General features: G+C 35.5%; 1 long non-coding RNA gene across 2 annotated transcripts in view; it reads left to right on the top strand.

Moving 5' to 3' along the window:
- The window catches only part of LOC309634755, a 37903-nt gene extending 16804 nt beyond the window's left edge, over positions 1-21099 (top strand). The window contains exon 3 of one of the 2 annotated variants that reach the window (XR_014248410.1): positions 3267-21099. This is a non-coding gene — a long non-coding RNA (uncharacterized lncRNA). Of the gene's footprint in view, positions 1-527 lie in introns of both variants that reach the window. The other variant, XR_014248411.1, reaches the window with a different exon arrangement.
- The last annotated feature ends 1472 nt before the right edge of the window (positions 21100-22571 follow it).

Below are 22571 nucleotides of genomic sequence, written 5' to 3'. Positions count from 1 at the left end.
TCCAGGTAAAGATCTTCTCAGTTTTTTTAATCAGAGATGATTATTGTTATGTGTTTGGTAATTGGTACCCAAACTAAACGATTATTTGAGCCTTGGATACCTTATTAGTACAGTGATCACTTAATTTATTGTTCAAATTGGGACACTTGATTATGAAATGTGGAGTTATTAATAATTATGCTTTTTCAAGAGGCATAAACTGGGGACTATCCTAGGTCAACTAGGACTAACGGCCACCCTTCTTATGTGGCAGTCCCTTGATAAGCAGAACACTACAGTATACCACCCTTCTTATTTTAAATGTTCCAGAATAACAATTATTTCAAAATCTGGCCTTCATTTTCAAAGGCACCAAATAGATAACCATAGCTTACAGACTTCTGAATATACTACATACTTTCCTCTTCCAATTAAACAAGAAATTGCTGGACTAAATCAATAAGAAGCTTTTGGTTGCCAGAAACAGAAAATCCAATTCAAACTTGCTTATTCAATAAATAGAATTTAATATCTTCCATTCCTAAAAGATTCAAAGACTGAGCTGACCCAGGTAGAGGTGAATCCAGTGGCCCAACAGTGACATCAGGACCTGATTTTGTTCTGCCTCTTCCTTCTACACTTCCTGGTGTAGGCTTCATCACAGGCAAGTATTTATGATCCCCAAATGGCTTCCGTCATGTCTCAGTTCCACATGCTTCTGTATTAGTATCACACAGAAAAGAGTGTCACTGTCTCAGAATTCACAGAGAAAGTCCATAGATTTTCAGTGTTTATACTGACTAAGGTTATGTGACCGTCTGGGAACCAGTCTCTGCGTTCAGGATAGTAGGTGCTGATTGGTCATGTGCTTTATCTTTAAAATAAAAGGTGGTGCCAGATTCTCTGGAATCCAGATGAAAATGGGGAGTTACTGGGCCGGAACGGCCAAGGACTGGGTGGGAGATGGTGAGGGGTGATGATGGTGGTTGTAGTGGGGTAAGGGGAGATAGGGCAGATATAAAAGCTGAGAAGGTGATAAAAATGACTACTACCTCAACATCAAGAAATCTCTCTAGGATACTGACAATAGAAACTGTGAGTAGGGACAGATATGAGAGATAGCAGAGAAACTGAACCTGCAGTAAATGAATTAACTCAGAGTTTGCGCGAGAGATTGGGATCTGGGATTTTTCTAGCATTTTTGGTTTGGGTGATTGACAGGATTATTGACTATATTATTCATAGAGATGGATCCACAGCAAAAGGAGTGAGTATAGGAGGAGAGGAAGTTGGATTTGGGACATGTTGAGCTTGAACTGATCTTGGACTTTACACATAGGCTCTCCTGTAGGTTCTTTTAGTTTTGTGTTTCTGTTAGAGTCTGCTAGTTGCTTTACTCTCCCTTATATTGTCAAGGTGACCAATGTACCTGGTTAGAGATATAAATTTCGCTACATCAATTGCAGTTTGAGGTGACCAATAAGATGTGAGAAGAAGCTTCTGGAATTCAGAAAAGTTCTTTATAACTCTGAACCTAGCTGGCAACTGTACTTTGGGATTTTGCCCCTTCCTCTTTCTTATCCATTTACATCATAAATTAAATGGTATACATGTGAATATAGACCTGGAGCTTTGGGGATATATCTGAGATATAAATTCTTCATATTTCAGTACAAGTTAAAATATATCTACCAAACAATATATGCAATATCAGCCTGGAGCATATATTGTACTGAAGGATACAGGAGTGATGAATATACAGTCTTTGTCAACAAGAACTTAGTATAGAGGGAAGAGTAATTGTGAAAGCAATATTTAAATTATTATGATGAAGGTACATGTTATGGGCTATGAAGTGGTAGATTTCAAAGGCAACAAGATAATATTGTGTTGGGGGTTATGGGGCATGTGAGATGGAGCTTGAAGAGTGAGCCAATTTTCAACCGGAAGTTGTGAGAAAGGAAGGGTATTTCAACTGGAAGAAGCAGCTTAATTAATATGTGAGGTTTTAAAAGGATAATCAATTACCCACTTTGTTCAAAGGCAAATTGTCACATTTAGGAATTCAGAGCTGTTACAAACAATACGAAATTAAGTCTAGGAAGATTTGGGACCCTCTTGATGGAAATACAGTCAAAATGGTTAAACTTTTTTATTTACTGAACTGATCAGGTTTTTTTGGCCCAAGTGACCTGATCTTCCGACTATTTTAGCATCAGCTGGGTACATTAACCTTTTCTTTCCTTTAGTTCACTGATGATCTCATCTCTGAGTTTGTAAAATCAGTAACATTAACCTCCTACTAACTTATTTTAATGCTTGCCTGTGCACTGGTTTCTCAATCTGTAAAATATGAAACACTGTGTTTCTCGGCTACATGTGGTAAATTAGTTGGTACAACAGCCAACTTTGAGATACTTGAAGGAGAAATTTCATATTCTATGTTTCAGTGTTAGTATATTGTGAAACATTTTCTACAAAGAAAACATAGGTAAAACAAACTGAAACAGAATTGTAAAACTAATATTTAAGCCATCTGACACCTTTATAGAGAAATTGAAACAGTTATTTCCTCCTAATTTTAGTCTAATCCTTCAATCATTTAGAATCTGACCCAGATGTGCCAGACCAAAACATAAAGTCATTTCCTTCAAATGGAGTGCTGAATAAGATAGTGACATCAAGACTGAATGTTTTGTGGCCACAGTGAATGAACCAAGACTGAAAAATGTACTTTTTATACTAGCCATTTAGATTACCTGCCGTATTTGGTAATTCAACTTCTGTACATGTGCTTATATACATATAGGTAGGTAGATATACATATGCATAGATATATTTTATTTCCAACTTTTTTTTATTTTAGGAAAATAGCATTGATCACTTCAAGCTTTAAAAGAATTTAAATCAGTGGGTTTGTTATCTCAAAAAAGTAAAAACGTTTTCAGGAAGCAGAAATTTGAAATGATTTTTTTTTATTATGAGTAAATGATAGATAAAATAATCCAAGAGGGAAAATATGTACTTCACATGTGCAAACACACATTAAAAACAAACACACACCACATGATCTTTTGGTGTCTCCCATAACTTTTGTCAAAATGGTCATTCCATTAGGAGATATTTATAGAAGTTTCTAACTCGTAGCATGTTATTTATCAGTTGATAATAGTAACTTGCATTCATATGATATTTTACCTAGCATTTTAACATTCAGTCTTTTATTTGATTCTGATCATAGCCTTGTGAGTTAGATATTATGGATAATGCATCTCCTTTTTACATAGGAAGACACTGATTTGGAGAAGACAAGTAACTGTCCTGAGGCCGCACAGGAAGCAAGCAAGTTTCTAAAGCCTCTTTGACAACTCTTTCTACTGCAACATAATAGCTGCCTTTTATTGTTATGAATACAGTTTTAAAGCCCTCTACAGACCAGTCACTGGCAAACAAGGAATCAGACAAATATTGAAAACCTTGTGGACACAGTTCAGTCAAAAAAGTGGATATTCCTCAGGAAAATATAATAATTATCATATTTTTCATGATTAAGGCATGGTTCTAAAATTTCTCCTAGACCCTCTTCTATGAGAATTAATAGTATAGCTAAATGTCAATAACCCCACAATACTAGGTTTATGTTTTAAATGCAAGATAGAATGCAAAAGCAGATGGGATGCCACGTACCCAAGACAACTTGATCCATTGCCCAAATCAACAGCCCTCAAATGCCTCATTACCAACCTATTTGCAAGGTTCCCCCAGACATGACAACTCAGGAAACCCGAAACCCCAACCAATTTGGATGGGATTTCTAGGTCAAACCCTGAATCCTTTCCTTATTTTCTCTCTGCCATCACAAAGTACACAAAAAATGTCTGGGTCTTTTTATGATACGAGCCCAGAACCATTTCCAACCTACCCAAAATGGCATTCCACATGGTAACTTGAGTGGAGTGAAAGAGATGGCAGAGAAATTAGTCATGCCTCAAACAGCAAGCTAAAGACCTCCTACCCTGCAATTTGGGCTTTACTTAAGGTCCTACAGAAAGAGCTGCATTCAGGAGCTTGGGTGGTCCCACATTGGCAGGGGCTAGGGGAAAAGGGAAGCAATGCATGAGGCAGAGAAGACAGGCCTTACAGAACTAAATGCAATTATGCCACCAACACATCAGCCAATATCCACCCCTTTCTGTTGTAATGCATGCTCTTTTAAATGTAGTGATTTGTTCCTGGCCAAAATGTTACAAAATATGTTCTTCCATTCTTGAGTTTTCCATTCAGAACACTGTGTCCTAAAGGAGACTAGTTTCCACAGTGAAAACTAATTGGGTATGGCCATGTGAATGAAAGAAAAATCATTTAAATCTCTTTTCTTCTACTCATAAATTAACAAGGTTTCAACATGTAGCATAAAAAAGTAACAGGACAAGAACAGTCAGTACACAAAGGAAAAAATACAAACAGCCAACTGTATTAATAGCCAAAGAAATGCTAAACAAACCAATAGTATTTTCACCTATCGTATTGGCAAAAAATTTTAAATAATTTAAAATATCTAGTGTTGTTTCGGATATGAGGAAACAGATTCTCATTAACTGCTAATAAAAGTGCAAATTGATAAAATGTGTCTGGAAAGTAATGTGGAAATTTATCAAACAGATTTAACACATGCATGGAAGAACTTCTGAGTCAAAGAATATGATCTATTTTGACATTATCCATCAGAAAATTTGCAAGGCTTTATGCTTCAATCAGAACAGGGAGCTGATTGGTTGGATGGCTATTCTTTGGTCAGTGCCATACTGTACTACTTGTAAAATATTTTGATTATCACCTCTGAATATGCCAGCACTCATTTGAATGTATCTCCCATACTAGATATTGGTATATTTTTAAGAAATTAGTGATGTGGTAAGAGGTAAATGTTATCGCTCTGATTTAATTTTCATTATGTAATTGTTGGTAATATTGAACATGTTTTCATATATTTAGTCAACACTGTAATTTTTATGGAGAACTGTGAATTTCTTTTTATACTCCCCTTTTCTGTTAGAGGAATTATAGAAAGTAAGGTAGGTTTGGGGAAAGATATGACAATTTTTCATTCTTTGGTTGTGACAAACTGGTGAATGAACTAAATAACAGAACCATAACTAATGAATTATTACCTGCCCAAAAAAGGGTTGTCATGGTCTTAGATACTGAAAACATTCCAAACATTTTTGGTTTTTGGTTTTATTGTATATGCTGTTTTTAAACAAGATTTCTCATCTTAATTATTTTGTTCTCGGCTCAAATGAACAGCAGTCTGGAACCACTGAACACACATCAGCCAACATGGGAAGCAGACATCTGGCCCAGGAGAGAAATCAAAACAGGAAGGTAAAATTCACCCCAGTTAGTTCATAAAATCAAAAATGTCCACACGAAAGATAAAATACCATCTTCTCGTTCTGCAACTTTAGTCTTTCACTCAAATAGCAGGATGCAAATTCTCATACTTCAAGATTTATATATCCCATAGCTCAAGACAGACAAATGACCAGATGACAGTTTCATAGCATAATACCTATTGTCAGCTACTAGTTAAAAATTAACTCATGGCAAATTCATGTCATATATCTGGAAGAAAACTGCTTAAGTTTTCTTTAAAGCATCCTTGAGAACAAGCTTCTGGCATGAAAATGGAAAATAGGTTGAAGAATATTAATAAATGTTAATAAAACTTGTAAAGTACTAAAGTATAGAAAAATTGGGTGGGAAATTTTTTTGCTCTGAAAAACAGCTTGAATTGCTTGTCCCTTAAAACTCCATAGATGATTTCCATATTCACATCTGTATATGCCATGCCAGAAAAGGATGAAAGGGAGAAAGAAAAGGAATGTTAAGTGTCTGGGAAGGAACAGGAAAGCCTGATGTGCTTCAGGGATTCAGGTTTTACACCATACATAGTCAAGATGTTACTCTTACCAGAGATAGATCATCGAGTCTTCCTCTTATTTACATAGATACACTATCGTGGAAGATTTTCCCAATTAAACTTAGGGTTTCTTTTCAGTATTCCTTCAATACATTTGACAAATCCACAACTGATATAAAATTTCAGATGGAAATGCTTCTATAAACATGCCACCGTTTTCCATCTATTCTCTGATTTCTAGATACTTAGACTTGTGCCTTAATCTCTTAATAACAACTCAAACAACAAAGACCACAGTACCATACAGGGGAAATAATGATTTGAGAATCAAAAATTGCTGAAGAGCAGAACTGACTTTCATGTTCATTTAAGGACTTTCCATGGAACGACAATTTTTTTTTTTTTAATTAAGTTCTTATCTCCTTTATTATGAGAGTTTCCTGGAAGAATTACAGTTGGGAAAGTGGCCACTTTCTTATGATTAAGCTCAGTCGTTCACTGCAGCATGCTGCGATCATTAGGGCTTGTAAAATCCCTTTTGCAGATTTGCAAGGAGGCTAAATTACATTATCTCCATCAGAGTTTATGTACCTAAACATGAAAGATAGACTCATTGAGCTCATAGAGTTGCAGAGTTCAGTGGAATTAGGTTATAGAACTACTATTGCTAACAACGAAATACTGTAAGACTTCTATTTTCAATATTACTGTTAACAGCAAAGCTAGAAAGAAACTTTCAGATAATCTATGTAAATAAAATATCCCTCATAAAAATTCATAGAAAATGACTTTTTTCTTTTTATGATCCATATTCCACATGTAAACTACTGTGATAAAATCTTCTTCTATGAAAAGAAGTAAAATTATTTTTATATTTCTAATGTTTTATTTGGCTCTTACGTAGTCTAATATATGGATCATTGATCAAAGTTTTTATTTTTAATCCAAATATTTTTTATCATGTAGTCACAGTATAAATTTTGATTATTAATTTTTAGCATATCGGAGAACGAGGAAGAAAAGAATTTGAAAAATAAAAAAAAATCGACTTTTGCAATTGAAATGCTGCAAAACTTATTTAACTCCTTTAGAGCTTACTGAATTTATTCATTTCCCATTCCTTTGCAAAAAATGATAAAGTAGATACAGAGAATTTAAGATAACTAAATTTATAAAGAAAATTTGAAAACAGATTAAGAGAAAATGATACTGAAAACAGTAACCAGTACTTTCAACAAGACATGATAACACATAAAACCTGGTTCTTAACCTCAAGGAACCAAATGTAGTGGAAACCAACACCTTTTTCCTTTTCCCGCTGGACATACAGCTACAGTATATTTCCCACCCACCCTTGCACTGAGAGTAGTCAGGTGACTGAGTCCTGACCAGTGAAATCTGGACCACAGAGATGTGCAACGCTTCCATGCCTGGCCTTTCCCCATCTGCAAGATGAATGGACCCTACTGTAGGACTTAAGAGAGGATGGACCAGCAAGCTAGAAGGAGCCTGAGTTTTCAAGTGACCACATAGAAGGTGACCTACAGCCAGAAACACACACGTCAGCATTTGTGTGAATGAGAAATAATTCTTATTGCATTAAGCTGCTGAGATTTTGGAGTTTATCACTTAGCATAATCAATTCAGTAAAGCAAAGAGAAACTCTAAAATGTTAATAATTTTACTTCAATACACACATACATACACATAAACACAAATGATGGCATGCATAATTGGAGAAATCTGAACAAGCTCTGTGGGTTGTACCAATGTCAATTTCTTGGTATCCTTATCGTGCTATAGTTATACGATATGTTAACTCTGGGGGAATCTAAGGGGAAAAGTGCAGAGACCTTCCTGTACATTTATTTGCAACTTCCTGTATATCTATAATTATGTCAAAATAATTTAAAATTTCCCTTGATTAGAGGCAAAAAACTGTATCAAATATTTAGGGAAAACCAAATTTGATTTTGCTTAATTGTTTATTACGTAGGTACAAACGAGGTATTTATATCATTAAAAAGGTTGTAGAAATAGAAAATGTCAAAGTGGAAATTATATGTCTAATTCTTATAGTAACTTTTCATAAAAACTAGAAGACAATAGAAGTTGAAGCATTATTTGGTAAAGATGATTTGATAATGATCTAATATGATATGGTCCAAAAGTATAAATGCCTATTTGAAAAACTAAATTTTAAACAAATAAAGGAGGGTGTAACAGCCCAGAAATGTTCAAATATTTCTCACTTTGATTCCTACCAGATTATGCTTGCATGCACAACACACACCCATGTGCATCAGATACAACTTCCCTCTATCACTCAAGGAAGATAATGGAATCAAGAGCATAAGAACAACACAATCACGAGGCCAGCCTTGACTTTGCTCTGACTTACTTTTTATTATACTATAAATTATTTGTCAACTTCAGGACTTTCCTATTGTTAAAAAATAAGTAGTAATACACTGTGGAAGAACTTTTTGCTGTGGTTAGAAAGAATCCATTAGCATGAGTTTCTTGGTCTTTCAAAGCCAAGACCAGTATTCTATCCCTTTTTGACAAATAAGCAAGGTGTCATACTGCCTCTAAAACTAGGTGTCTCTACCATCTCCTCACTAGAGTGGGTTCCACATGTCATCTGCCTCACTAGAGGTGTAATGCCTGTGATTGCTACAGCAAGAGTTCCTCACTTCTACTGCAAGAAGGCTGCACATTTCAGCCTTGTGCCCCGGCAAAGCAAGAACTTACAAGGTGAGAAATTTCTTATTATAGGAAAGAGGTTCAGAGAATGAGGCAGCCAAAAAGAGTGACAAATATCTGCTACACAGCACATGTATAGATTAACATTATGAATAAGATGTTATTTTTCTATTTGGCAGTAAAGAACCCTGGCAAACACTGCCTTAGCCAGGTGATGAAGGTCAACCTCACCCCAGTGATAAGTCATCTATCCCCCAACGTACACCCATGAGATGTCATGAGAATGGAAGTTCATCTCTGTGGTCACCTTCCCCTAAATGCACAACCCCCGTTTAATCATGAGAAAAGCATCCAGCAAGAGACAAGATACCTGACAAAATAGCTTTTGTCAAAAGAAAGTCATCAAAAATAAGCAAAGACGGAGACTCTGTCACAAAGCGGGGAAGGCTAAGGAGACATGACCACTAAATATAATGTCCCGGATTGTATCCTGGAACATAAAAGACATAGGAACAAACTAGTCAACTCTGAATAAAATGTGAAGAGCTCCGCAGACTCTTGGCTAAGATCAAATGTGAATAAAATGAGTTCAGTTAAAAGTAATGCACCAGTGTTGGCTTCTTAGTGTGACAAATGTACCATAGTAATGTAACACATTAATAACAGGGAAACTGGGTGTGTGAAGGATATAGGGGAACTCTCTGTACTGTCTTTCCAACTTTTCTGTAAATAAAAAACTGTTATAACACAAAAAGTTTATTTAAAAAAAGAATACTTTTGCACCAGCTGGTTAATGTTCTTATGGACACTAGTGTGAAAATATTCCCCCATTTTCTCCCTCCCCTTTACATAAAACAGTAATGACTGGTAAAGTACTTTAAAATAATACCATTGTCATTTGTGGCTTCTTTTCATTTTAACTAAGGTTGATTCAAAGTATTTAAAGCTTGTAATGTTCTATTTCTACAGCATCTCACAAATAATCACAAGCAAGCACAACTAACAATGTCCTTAGATTGTTAGATCTGGGAAACATTTCTTTGCTGAGGTTATATCTGGATAGTAGTGGTTCAAAGTTACATATCCTGATAGGATCTGGGGCTGGGAATATTCATATCCATATTAAAAGATGGGATTTAGCTTGTGATTTTGAACATAAAGGGGCTAAATCAGTTATTCTCATTGAATGAAAGGCAGATCTCTTCTCCATATGGAGGTAAGCTGTGGGAGATTTACCTCAGGAATTTAACAAACCATTATAAAGTTGTTCTGAACATTTTCAAAAAAATATTATTACTTATAAAACTGATGTGTAACCAAAATATATTAGGTCCAACCCTTTAATTAAAGTCAAATTCTTACTCAAGAACATACCTGTGTGTCTGAATTCTCAGCCACTGACGAGTAACATTATTAAAAAGTGTTATTTAAACCCGATTAGCTGCTGACTCCACCAGAATTTCCAAAGAGAAGGAACTGTAAACCTTTTGGGCAGGATATGGGTTTCGTGGGAAGGTTTTTTAGCAACCCTGTGTTCACAGATATGCAGTAAACATTCTGTCTACCCAGAAAGTACCCAGAAGGTACCCAGAAAGTACCTCTCTGCCAAAATTCAAACTTGTTTGATGTTCATGATGTTCATAATGTTTCAAACATCCAACTAGTTCTGATGTTTATAACCAATAAAAGGGATTTAGTTATAACTTCTCGTGATACTGGCTGTTCTTCAAAGGACTCTCCCAAAGACACTTTTTTCATGAAAACAATTATTAAAAGCAGCAGAATGATAAGTTGTAATGGAATGTACACTTATATGATGTTGAAGGAAAGGTATTTTTATATCTTAATGATGAAAATAATACTTAAGGACTTCTTTAAACTATGCTGATAAGAGTAATTTATCCGAAGTAGGTCTCTGCCAACGGATCTTTCAAATGAAAACTACTGAAAAGAGTCTCAAAAACTGACATAAAGATTTCTGGATCGTGCTGCTACCGTAAAACTGGACCCAGCCATAGGATATGGACAACTCCGGAACACAACTTGATAAACAACCTTTAGTACACAAATTTCCAATGCCAAGACAGCTGATTAATATATGTCAAACTTCTCTGCCTAGCTAAATATGCCCATTGTTTTGTGCTTTCTCATAAAATTTATTTTTCAAACTGTCGAACACCACTGAGTCATCACCACATTATTCCTATGTTATCTTTTCTGTCCTTTGGGAACGTTTTGCCCCACTGCTTAGGTGAGATTTCTTCTATTTGTTACTTCTGTTTCTTGCCCTGTTCAGAGTTGGACTCTAGAGGGTCACACATAATTACCCCAGAGAACTATTTCATGGTATACAAAATTGAAGAGTAAAGTGATTTTAAACAACTCCACACTGTAGTGTGGTGTGCCTACACGTAGGCATACAATCATTCATGTTCTGACTGGTATGGCTGTAAAGTAGGCGTAGCCAAAACGGGTGCTGCCTCTATTCTTGCAACAGGATGAAATGGAATGGAATTACATGGAATTTAATTCTAAATTGACTTTGTATTCATCTAATGCAATGCCTTACATTATTAAAAGTAGAATACATATTTGTTGATGAATAAATGATTGGGGAATTGTTGCAGTTGCAGAATCTGGATTATGTCTTTTACATTATATTTGTTTCGTACTGCTTTTACTTTCTTAGCCAGGATTAATTTTGCACATAGGCAAACGATGGCCAACTATGCAGCATAATTTTAGTGTGCAAATATTATCTGACAGAGACTAAAGGTTTAAGGCTCTAGTCCTCTTGTAGCAGCCGGAACCCGAAGCCTGGCGGGCCCTTCCCTCCTCCCTCCTTGGCGCGTGGCCCGCGCGCGGTTGCATCAGGGGCCGCTCCGCCGCTCCTTAGCCCATCAGACTGTCCCCGCGCCCACCCGCACGCTCACTGCGCGAGCGGACACAGGGGAGCTCTGCTCCGGGGACACCAGCCCCCCGGGCCTCTTTCTGGTGTCACATCTTTCTGCTCCTGGTGTGGTAGCTGCGAGGCAGGCGAGGGCTACAGCAGCCCCGCTCAGCCATTGGCTGGCGCCGCAGTGGGCCCCTCCCCAGAAGCGAGTAACTGTCTACCAGCGACATTAGTGGTCCCGCTCAGCCATTGGTCAGTGCCACAGTGGGCCCCGCCCCCTTCCCCTCTTGTACATAAAAGGAGCCCGAAGTCGGTCGGAGATGAGTTGGTTTCTTGAAATGCTAGGCTGCCATCTTCTCAGTCTGTTAGCTTTCCGATTAAAATCGTTATTCCTTGTTCCAACAACTTGTCTCCCGATTTATTGGCCTGTTGTGTGGCGAGCAGAATGAGCTTGGGCTCGGTAACACTATCCCATTAATCCAGTAGCATAAATTATATATCTGTATCTATACCTGTTAGACTTTTAACACTCTTAGAAAGAAAGAAGTGACTTACTTCCTAAGTTAATGAGACGTATGTCCAAATAGTTTTGATGGAGAAATGGTGATAATGAACAGGAAATGACCTGGGAGAGATAGACTTAAAGGCAATAAGATTTAGGGTTTTTAGCAACAGCTGAAAAGTAGAGGGGCATGATATATATGAAAACGGGGGGCCATCAAGAGATAATGAGTTCTCTTGTGAGAAAAACTGCCAAATTCACAATATAAAGCTGATCATATTTGTGATTTCATGGCAATAATAAACATGATTCTTAGAAGTCATATCTTATGCTTTGCTCTCACATGAACTTTATAGCTATGCTTTGACTTAGAGAAGATTTCAATCTTCTGTTTTTAGCTTCTACCCTTCAGTTAGAGTACCCTCATTTCAAAAACAGTCGTAAAACATGCTGATCATTTTACCCACCGAAATTGTTATAGTGGTAATTTTAATGGTTTTTAGCTATCAATGGCTGTGGGTCAACTGTTATCCCTCTGGCCCACATGTCTTTGTATTCCAAGACTCAGACTAAAGACAGCACACAGAATATATCTGATAAGGACTCATATTTAGAGTATATAAAAACTCCTATAACTCAATACTAATAATAGAAATAACCCTATTAAAAGAATCTGAATAGATATTTCTCCAAAGAAGATGACAAAGGACCAACAAGCAAAAGAAAGGATGATCAACATCCTCATACATCAGGGAAATGCCAATGAAAAGCATAATGAGATAGCACTTTGTATCCACTAGAATGACTATAATCAAAAAGATAAAAACAACTGTTGATGAGGATGTACAGAAATTAAATCCTTATCTAGTACTGGTAAAAATGCACAATGATGCAGCTTACTTGGAAAATTAGACTGGTTATTTCTCAAAATGTTAAGGGTAGAGTTGTCTTATGACCCAGCAATTTCCCTTCTGCATATATATTTAAGAGAAATAAAAACATGTCCACACAAAAACTTGCACACAAATGTTGATAGCAATGTTATTCATAATAGCCCAAAAATAGAAACAACCCAAATGTCTATCAACTCATAAATGGATAAATAAAATGTGGTATATTCATATACTGCAATATTACTTAGGAGTGGAAAGAAACAAACCACTATTACATGCTAAAACACTGGTGAACCTTGGAAGAAGCTAGTCAGTAAATTTGGTGTGTCTGTGGGTGGAAGTGAGCTCAGAGTCTTCCTACTCTATCATTTTGGCCACACTCTGTACACATTAAATAGATGAATTGTATGCTATGTGAATTATATCTAAGTAAAGCTGTTATTAAAAATATATAATAGGGGATATTTAAATCAAGAATTTAAACAATATGTGGACAAATGAAAGAGCAGTTGCAGAAGCTGGTCAAGCAACAGCTTTTCAGTAAATAAAGTCTCATGTTGTCAATGGACTATTGGTAACGCATGCTTCTGGTCAGTCAGACAATAGAATTAAATTTTTCTTAAATGGAGAAAAAGGTGACTTCAGAAAAAGAGATTAAGGTCTCATTTGCCTATTTGAATGGTTGTCTGAGGATAACTTGCTTAAGAATTAATATATGGGTAGCAACATCTCACCAATATCAAAGTGGATCTAAAGAACATATCTTATGAAGATTTCACTTCATAAATACAAAGTCACCTCATGAGTTTAATAGGACAATCTCATCTTCAGAATCTTTGGCACAAAAATGGACTGAAGAATTTAAAAGTCTTATTTGAACCAAAAAAACCTTTTCTACTTGTCAAAACAAAAATGGACTTTTGGGGATATTTTATTGATTAAAGAACTCCCATTCCAATATCAACATGTTCCAGCCTTACTAGATATCATAATCTCCATAGAGCCATTGATCAGGGAGGCATGGACAAGGAGAGAGGTGTGAACTTGTATAAAAGACCTTGAGAATGGACCCTGAAGGGGGAGTAATGGCATATTATCTCTACTTCTATTCAAAGGAAATCTGCCTCCTACTTCACCAAGACCAGAGATATCCACTCAGCATAAACAACTGTAGCTATAAACCCTCAGTGTTGAGGTGTGCTTGTGTGTCTGCCTGTGAATGAAATCTCATAATTGATGAATCTATTGAAAATAATTATTTCCATATTTTATTTCTAGATATTATATCCTAAGCTTTCCTCCCTAAAGTCTCCTATTTGTAGAAATAACATTCCTCTCTTCATTTGAAAATAAGCCTCAGATCTTTTTAAATATTAAATGATAAGTATTATTTGATCAATATATATAAAGAAGACTATCTAAGCTAGTTCACACATCTTGTCACGGGAACTCATCATCAATATAAGATTACCTAGTCAGAAGATGTAATTCACTGAAATATGTACCTTAGACACACCTGTTTAAAATACATTTTGGAATAATAGTGGTTGAAATGTGGTGTGTCCCAGAAAGTGTCAAAAGACAGACATCACTGACAGTGGGCCTTTCTACTGAGGAAAAGTTAGTTCAGAGCTTAGTCTTAAAATTGTGTTCAAATTTCACGTTCATCCCCCCAAAGTAATTGATTACGTAACTAGTTGACCATAAGAGCAATTAAGTCACAGGTCTCTCACAGAAACAGTTTATGCAGTCTTTGGCAATTGATAGCTCTGATGAAACACTGCAATTTAGAAGTCTGTTTTACATATTTTTTCTTATGGAGTGATAAACATATCCTGATTACATTTCATCTTGGATTTGGTAACATATTATTGATGATTACAAGCCTTTTCTTGTGGTTTGAGAGTTGCTCGAGTACTATGAACCTAATCTGCGATCATTCTCCAAATTTAGTTTAAATAAACCCAATATGAATGGTTTACCTTATTGGGTAAAAAGGCTAAAAATGTATTCAACCTCAACATTCCAAATGAATGAAGTTGGCCTATTAACTTGCGTAAAGCAATGTCTTTCTCAGAAAGAAGAGTGAAAAAGCAAAATCCTCTCTGAACACATAGTTTGGATTTTGAGTAGGTTATCACCTAATGCTAATACTTAATTAATTCTGTGAGCACTCTTTAAAGGAGAAAAGAATACATAAGTTTCAAAATGTTTAAGACTCTCCCCTAAAGAGGCAGATTTCAATAAATAAAATCCTATATTCTAGAGTCTGCACCTTACTGAAGACAAGGTACTAGGTAGCTAGAAATCTGGATGATAATAGTATAATACTTCAACTTTTGAATGAAAATTTACAAATAAATCTGTGGAACAGAATAGAGCATATCCCTGTAGAGCTAGTTAAGCATTTTCAAATTATCCTACAACCACACTCATATTAAACCCAAGCAATGTCAAGAATCAAATCAAACCCATATTACAATACCATACTAGAAACTTCATGTCTAAACTAAGAGTCATGTACCAAAATGTTCATTGCAGCTCTATTTACAATAGCCAGGACATGGAAGCAACCTAAGTGTCCATCAACAGATAAATGGATAAAGAAGATGTGGCACATATATACAATGGAATATTACTTAGCCATAAAAAGGAACGAAATTGAGTTATTTGTAGTGAGGTGGATGGACCTAGAGACTGTCATACAGAGTGAAGTAAGTCAGAAAGAGAAATACAAATACCGTATGCTAACACATATATATGGAATCTTAAAAAAAAAAAAAAAAGGAAAAAAAAAAATGGTCAGAAGAACCTAGGGGCAAGACGGGAATAAAGATGCAGACCTACTAGAGAATGGACTTGAGGACACAGGAAGGGGGAAGCGGGGAAGGGTAAGCTGGCACAAAGTGAGAGAGTGGCATGGACATATATACACTACCAAACGTAAAATAGATAGCTAGTGGGAAGCAGCCGCATAGCACAGGGAGATCAGCTCGGTGCTTTGTGACCACCTAGAGGGCTGGGATAGGGAGGGTGGGAGGTAGGGAGATGCAAGAGAGAAGACATATGGGGAGATATGTATATGTATAACTAATTCACTTTGTTATAAAGCAGAAACTAACACACCCTTGTAAAGCAATTATACTCCAATAAAGATGTTAAAAAAAGAAAAAATAAATAAATGAATAAACTAAGAGATCAGTGAGAACAATGCCATGTGTGTCTTCTTCAATAGTGAAGCAAATATTTTGAATAAATAAATATAAGAGCATGAGTTGTGCAAGATAAAACAAATAAATGCAGATCTGCAAACTAAAATCTTACCTACTTACATATGTGATAATAAAGACAAATCAGCAATGTGTGCAAATATAACCTACATGTACCCAAGACAAAATTTGGATGTTGTTAAGCATAAAGAAGTTTTGTGATATCTGTGTTCCTGCTAATTGGAGTCTGAGTGAAATAAGGAACAAACTAACACCTCTCCACACACACAAATGCTCATACATACACCAACACACACACACACACACACTTTTAAGATCCCAGTATGTTGACATGATCCCAGTATGTTGACATGGCTTCCACTGATGTCTTCAGAAATCTGGATGACAGATTTGTCATCCTTGTCCTGGTGTCCATTATTTGTCCATTACTTGTCCTGATGTGACAAGTAAATTCTTGATCAGGAGGACCCAATTATTAAGACTCTATTGACAATGAACTTGGAGCAAGTTGCTAAGTAGCTACATAAAATAAACATTGTCTTTCACTGCTGACCACATAAGAGCATGTAAATATATTTCACACAACCAACGGTGTGAAAAATAAAGTTGAGCTACAGCAAACAACATGAGCCATGAACACATGTTGTTTGAAGCCATGATGAGTGGTCCACATAAAGAAGATCAACAGGATAAGAATAACACAAGAAGACAAATCCATATAGCGCTCAAGAAGAAACATTGGCTTGACAAATTAAGAGATTTGTATGAATTTCTTGTGTGAAAAACTTGAAAATAAGTATGGATGCTCAATTTTAATATCATTTCATAGTAAACTATAAACATTTTTTCCTCAAAAAAATCCAATCATTTCTATTAATTATAATTCTTATAGATTTCCAGGTTAAATAATCACAGTATGTTGTTCCAGGTAGATACAAGAAGGAGAATATCACCTCTGACAGCTGTACTCAGGAGTCTGGTTCCCAGAGTAGGAAAAGCCAGAAAGAAGTACCCCTAACAGAATGGCAATTTATTTAGGCTTACTTCTGACTAGAGACAAGGAGATTGCTGGAATGACAATAAAATAATAGCGATTTTTATGAATTCTTACTAAGTGCCAGACACTGTTCTAAATGTTACATATGACTCATTTAAGTAACAACCCTATGAGTTAAATATTATTATTAACCTCAGTTTATAGAAGAAGATACTAAGACACAGAATGGTTATAGAAAAATGAAAAAGAGGATGTCCTAATCTAGTCTATGAATCAAAGGAAGTTTCTTTCCAAAGAAGTTTAGCCTCTACTTTCTTATAATGGTTAGGGAAAATGCTTAGAATTATTTGTACTTTTATATTTTGACACCTGGTTAAGATGAATCAATTGCAATGGTGACTTGGCATTCTGGATCAGACAGAATTTCTATCCTTCTATATTCATGTAATTGCTATAAGTTATATATATGAGAGAATCTGATTAAAAGATGCAGATATGCCAGCAATTAATTCTAGATATTATAACTTCTGATGAGATAACACAGATGAGTTTATAACAATTTTAAATTCCACATCTAATCTTCATTTCTTCTTACACATTCCACTGGATCACTAGCTTAGCATCATTTAAAATATTTATCATATAATATATAGTACAGTGGTTTTCAAGTCTGGCAGTGCATCAAAATCAGGCTGGGAGTGTATAACATTCAAGATGAAATAAGTCAAAATGTCTAGAAGAAGGGTCCCAGAAATTTAAATTTTTAACCACCTCATTAGGTAATTCATATGACTCTTAGTTTTGCAAACCAAAAATCATGTACTAGACCTAGACTAACCTGGGGTGTCTGACACTGCATACATCAGAGTTTGGAAGGGGCCTTAAAGAAGAGTGAAAAAAAAAATTTAATCCAGTTTCCTGGAAGGATTGTTAATGAAGGAGGCAACATAAATGTTTTCATTTAGCTTAGGCTTGGACCAGAAACTGAATAACGTAAATTGAAATATGTTGGTGTCCAGATGTGCGAAGTCACACATACAGAAACATGTCAAGACTACAGTCAAAGCAAACTTTAAAAGGAGACTCAGAACTGGTTTTAAGTCAACATTTACAGGGCAGAAATTATTTAAGTGCCAAAATCATAAATCTAACAGCTGGAACAAACGTCATGACATGATTGTAGGAGATCATAAAGAAGGAAAAGTTTTACACAACATATAGCTAGCTTTTTTCAAAATACTGAAGATTTTAGGTTTCCCTGAAAAATTAATTTCTATCAAAAGGGAGAAACATCTTAATTTTCACTGATACCAAGAAACCCATTATTCTGTTCACTGTATATATTACACAAATATACGCATGCTATGGAAGGGAAAATAGTGTATTTTTAAGTAGTGAGATTTCCTAACCATTTACAATTCTGTAAATTAAAAATTTTTTTAACATTTTCTCAGTAGCATTTTCCATTGTGTATATTTCTCTCCAATAAGAGGCTCATGGTGAAGTCTGTAAATCACCACTTGCTATTTACCCCCTATTGGATATTTATAATGTACATTACTACATAGTCTTTAGACAGACCTGCCATGATCTGTTCAATTTTATTTAATTCAGCGTTTCTCAAACTTATTTCACAATAGACTCCATTTAAAAATTTTAAAACATCTATTATCCCACAAGGAACATGCTCTGGAAAACACTGGGTAGACAAATTTGAAAATATAACTTTATGGGGAAGTGGCTTTTCACTAAGAAAACAACTTCACAAACAAAATAGAAAGAGTAGTCTCAAAGATTTTTAAAATAGTGTAATTGTTCAGACAAATTAAGATAAAGATACTCAGCAAGTTGTGCCTTCTTAAGAGGGGCACTTGTTTTAGCTTTCTCTTTTCATTTTATTAGCTATTTTTCAATAAAACATGGCATTTTATGTAATCATATTTTATTTGAATTCTTCCTTTTTTAAATCTGTGGGTATTGCTTCATATATGTGACCTCAGTGCAACTAGTCAATTTCTAAATATAGCAAAATACATAACAAGCTAGTTGGGAAAAGTAGACTAAACAAATGGTTGTAATAGAATCTTCATTTTTAACTACTAATTTTTGCATCATGTAAGGAAAAAACCCATAAATCCTAGGCTATATTTATATAGCATAAATAAAAGCTAACAATCAGTCAAAATTTAAGATGCATTGCAATATGTTTCTATATAGGTAACGTCTATGTATTTTTAAATTACCTTTTGCAATTTACCAATGCATAATAAAATAGTTTTAAAAATGGAAGGAATTTTAGAGACTGTTTGTTTCAAACTCCTCATATCATTTATGAGGTAGAAGGTGGTCCAAAGCAATAAAGAATCTTAACCAAGGTCATATCAGGTCAAAACCTTCTCTGGTAATATTCAATTCTATTTCTTAATGTAATTAAGTTCATCCAACATTTATTAAGCACTTAATATGAGACAGGCTTATCCAATTCCAGTTATAAGTACAAAGCTACTGAGACTGCAGGATGTTGCAATCACTCAGCAAGCTTATCCCAAAGGAAATGAAGGAGACAAGACAGAATTCAGTCCAGAAACCCTCAAATCACTTAGAAAATATGATTGTAAAGGGTATCCTGAGAAATGGGCCCCCAAATGCAAAGTGTTTACAACTTAAAATTCCTTCTGGGACTTCCCTGATGGTCTGGTGGTTAAGACTCCGGGCTACCACTGTGGGGGCACAGGTTCCATCCCTGGTCGGGGAACTAAGATCCAAAAAAAGTTCCTTCTCAGAAACTATAAATCCCCCAGAGGAATTCTCCCATAGTTTTCTGAAACAGTAGCATGTGGCTTCTGGGCAACCTTCAGAGATTTGCTGGTCAAACTAATAACATGCTTGAAAACCTGAGAATGAAGTAGCAAACTCTCTTCTCTCTCCTTCCCTCCCTTAGTGAAGAAATTTCAGTAAAAAGCTAAGAAAGGTTACAAAACTGGGGGCTTGGGGCTTTGAAAGCTAAAATTATAGAGTTTTGCTAAACACTGACCCTCTGTGGGTACAAGGCCACAAGTGCCACTCTGGCTGAGCCTCCTATTTACACAGCCGGTGTTCACAGAGACTCTGAATTCCAGGGGGCTTGAGAATGTGGGATGATGTTCGGGCGCCCGGGATGCCCAAACGAACCCAGATCCAGCTGGATGTATTGTTCGGCTACAAGGAAAACCCAAATGTGTGGCTCTTACCCCTTGATTTCACAGTGGGGAAAAACAAACTTGAAATCTTTGGGGATCAAAATATGAAACAGACACACTTAAAATACTCTTCACTCTTTCCCACATTCAACAGCTTTTGTGCCACTTCTAGATACTTGATATCCAAAATGTCCATTATTTAGATTTTATTGAAGGATATGCATACATATACATATGTATATAGAAACACATTTTTTTTGTAATGGTGATGGGCAGAAATTTTACAGCTTGTTATCTGTATATTTAAAGATGTCCTCATACCGCCTTCCAAACAACAGTGTTACATCCCGGGGTGTGTATCTAACTTATAAAGATGTATAGTATATTTATTTTGTGTATCCACAAATGTTTATTTTACTGTTTTAGATCCTGCCACTCTTTGTGGTTCATTTCTCTTTGCCTTGTGTTAAAAAGAGCACATTTCTAGTCACACACGAAGTCCACTGGGGCTTGGCCATGAAAGACCTAGATAGCGGACCTGTGTAGATATGCCAAGCCAGTCCCAAGGCCTCCACATCTAATCAAGATGGGAAGCAGATCAAACTTTCCAAAATTCACAAAAGTGAATAGTGACCTGGAGCAACTGATAGAAGCTACTGAAGCAGGTTTCCACTTCCACTTTACTGTTGTTCTTACATGTTGTGGCCAGAATTGGCTCTGCACACAGGTAAGTGAGTGGCCATCTATGCAGTCCTAGAATAAATAATTATCTTTAGCAAAGTCATAATTAAAAATTCCATGTAAAAAAATCAACACTTTCTATATACTTATAATGAAAAATTGGATATTGATGTTTAAAAATAAAAACATAATTTATAATAGCATAAAAATATGAGATGATTATGGACAAGTTTAATAAAATACGTGGGAAGTCTGTACCCTAGAAATGACAAAACACTGCTGAGAGAAATTAAAGACCTAACTAAATTAAGAGACATCCCAGGCTCATGAATGGGAAGACTCAGAATTATGAAATGTCAGGTTTCCCCAAGTTGATTTATAGCCTTACCAAAAGCCTAAAAAAAAAAAACCTAGGTTTTTTTTGTTGTTGTTGTGACATACAGAAGCTGATTCTAAGAGTTTTTATGAAAATGCAAAGGACCTAGAATAACCGGAACAATTTTGGCAAAGCAGAATGAAGTCAAAAGACTTCCATTACCTGGCATCAAGACTTTATATTATAGAGCTAGAATAAACAAGGCAATGAGGTATTGGTGTAGGATCAGACATAGATCAATGGAGAAGAATTAAAAGTCCAGAAATATTCTACATATGTATGGAAAATTGATATTCAATAAAGGAGCAAACACAATTCGATGGATTCAATGGGAGGAAAAGATGTCTTTTCAACAGATGGTGCTGTGATAATATCTATGCGTCAAAAAAAAAAAAAACCAAAAAATCTTAGCCCTCATATTACACCAGTATTACTACTACAGACTCATTCTTCTCAGTATTATAAGCTCAGTGTTACTAACCCATTCTACAGATGCTGCATATATAAGGTAGTTGAAAGAATTCAGTGTTTGACTTTGGGCAGGTCACCTCATAGATCACCATCAGTCAAATCAGGGACAGGGGACTTTCTACTCTCCTATTTTCACTAAAAAATGTATAATGTTCTACAAATACAATTAAAGTTTGTATCTATTATGGACATAAACATTAAATATGCTACATTTATATATGTTTACATGCATTAGAACTTTAAAAAATTTAGTGTAAGGTAGATGTGAGACTTGTTATAGCAAACAAAACTGATCGAAATGGAGATCTAACTATGTACAATGTTTAATTCACCAGGTGTTTGACAAAACAAAACAAAAAAAAGTGAGTTAATCAAAAACTGTGTGTATGTGTGTGTATTCCTTTGCAATTAGTAATTCTGGCTATTTCATGGCATAAGTAACAACAAGAATTGATTAGTTCTTATGACTTGGTCTAATGGGTCTGATAGTTTCCTTTCTGGAATTTAGACTTATTAACTTCCTCATACATACTTGAGAATTGGTTATTTTCTGAAGATGTGCAAGAATTTTGCAGTATTTTGTGGTTGATTGCAAATTGGAAAATGATGAAAATATATTGGATGGACTAGGGCCCTGGGAGCAGCTAAAAGAAAAAAAAAAAATGTTTCTAAAGTACTTAAAAAGACATTTATGAGATGGAAAATTACTGTGGATTTTTATAGAAAACTCCTTATTAGAAT

Source organism: Balaenoptera borealis (genome assembly GCF_965194805.1).
Source record: "Balaenoptera borealis genome assembly, chromosome: 9".
NCBI lineage: Eukaryota > Metazoa > Chordata > Mammalia > Artiodactyla > Balaenopteridae > Balaenoptera > Balaenoptera borealis.
The sequence above is the reverse complement of the archived record's forward strand: the minus strand, read 5'-3'. Positions and strand labels throughout refer to the sequence as shown.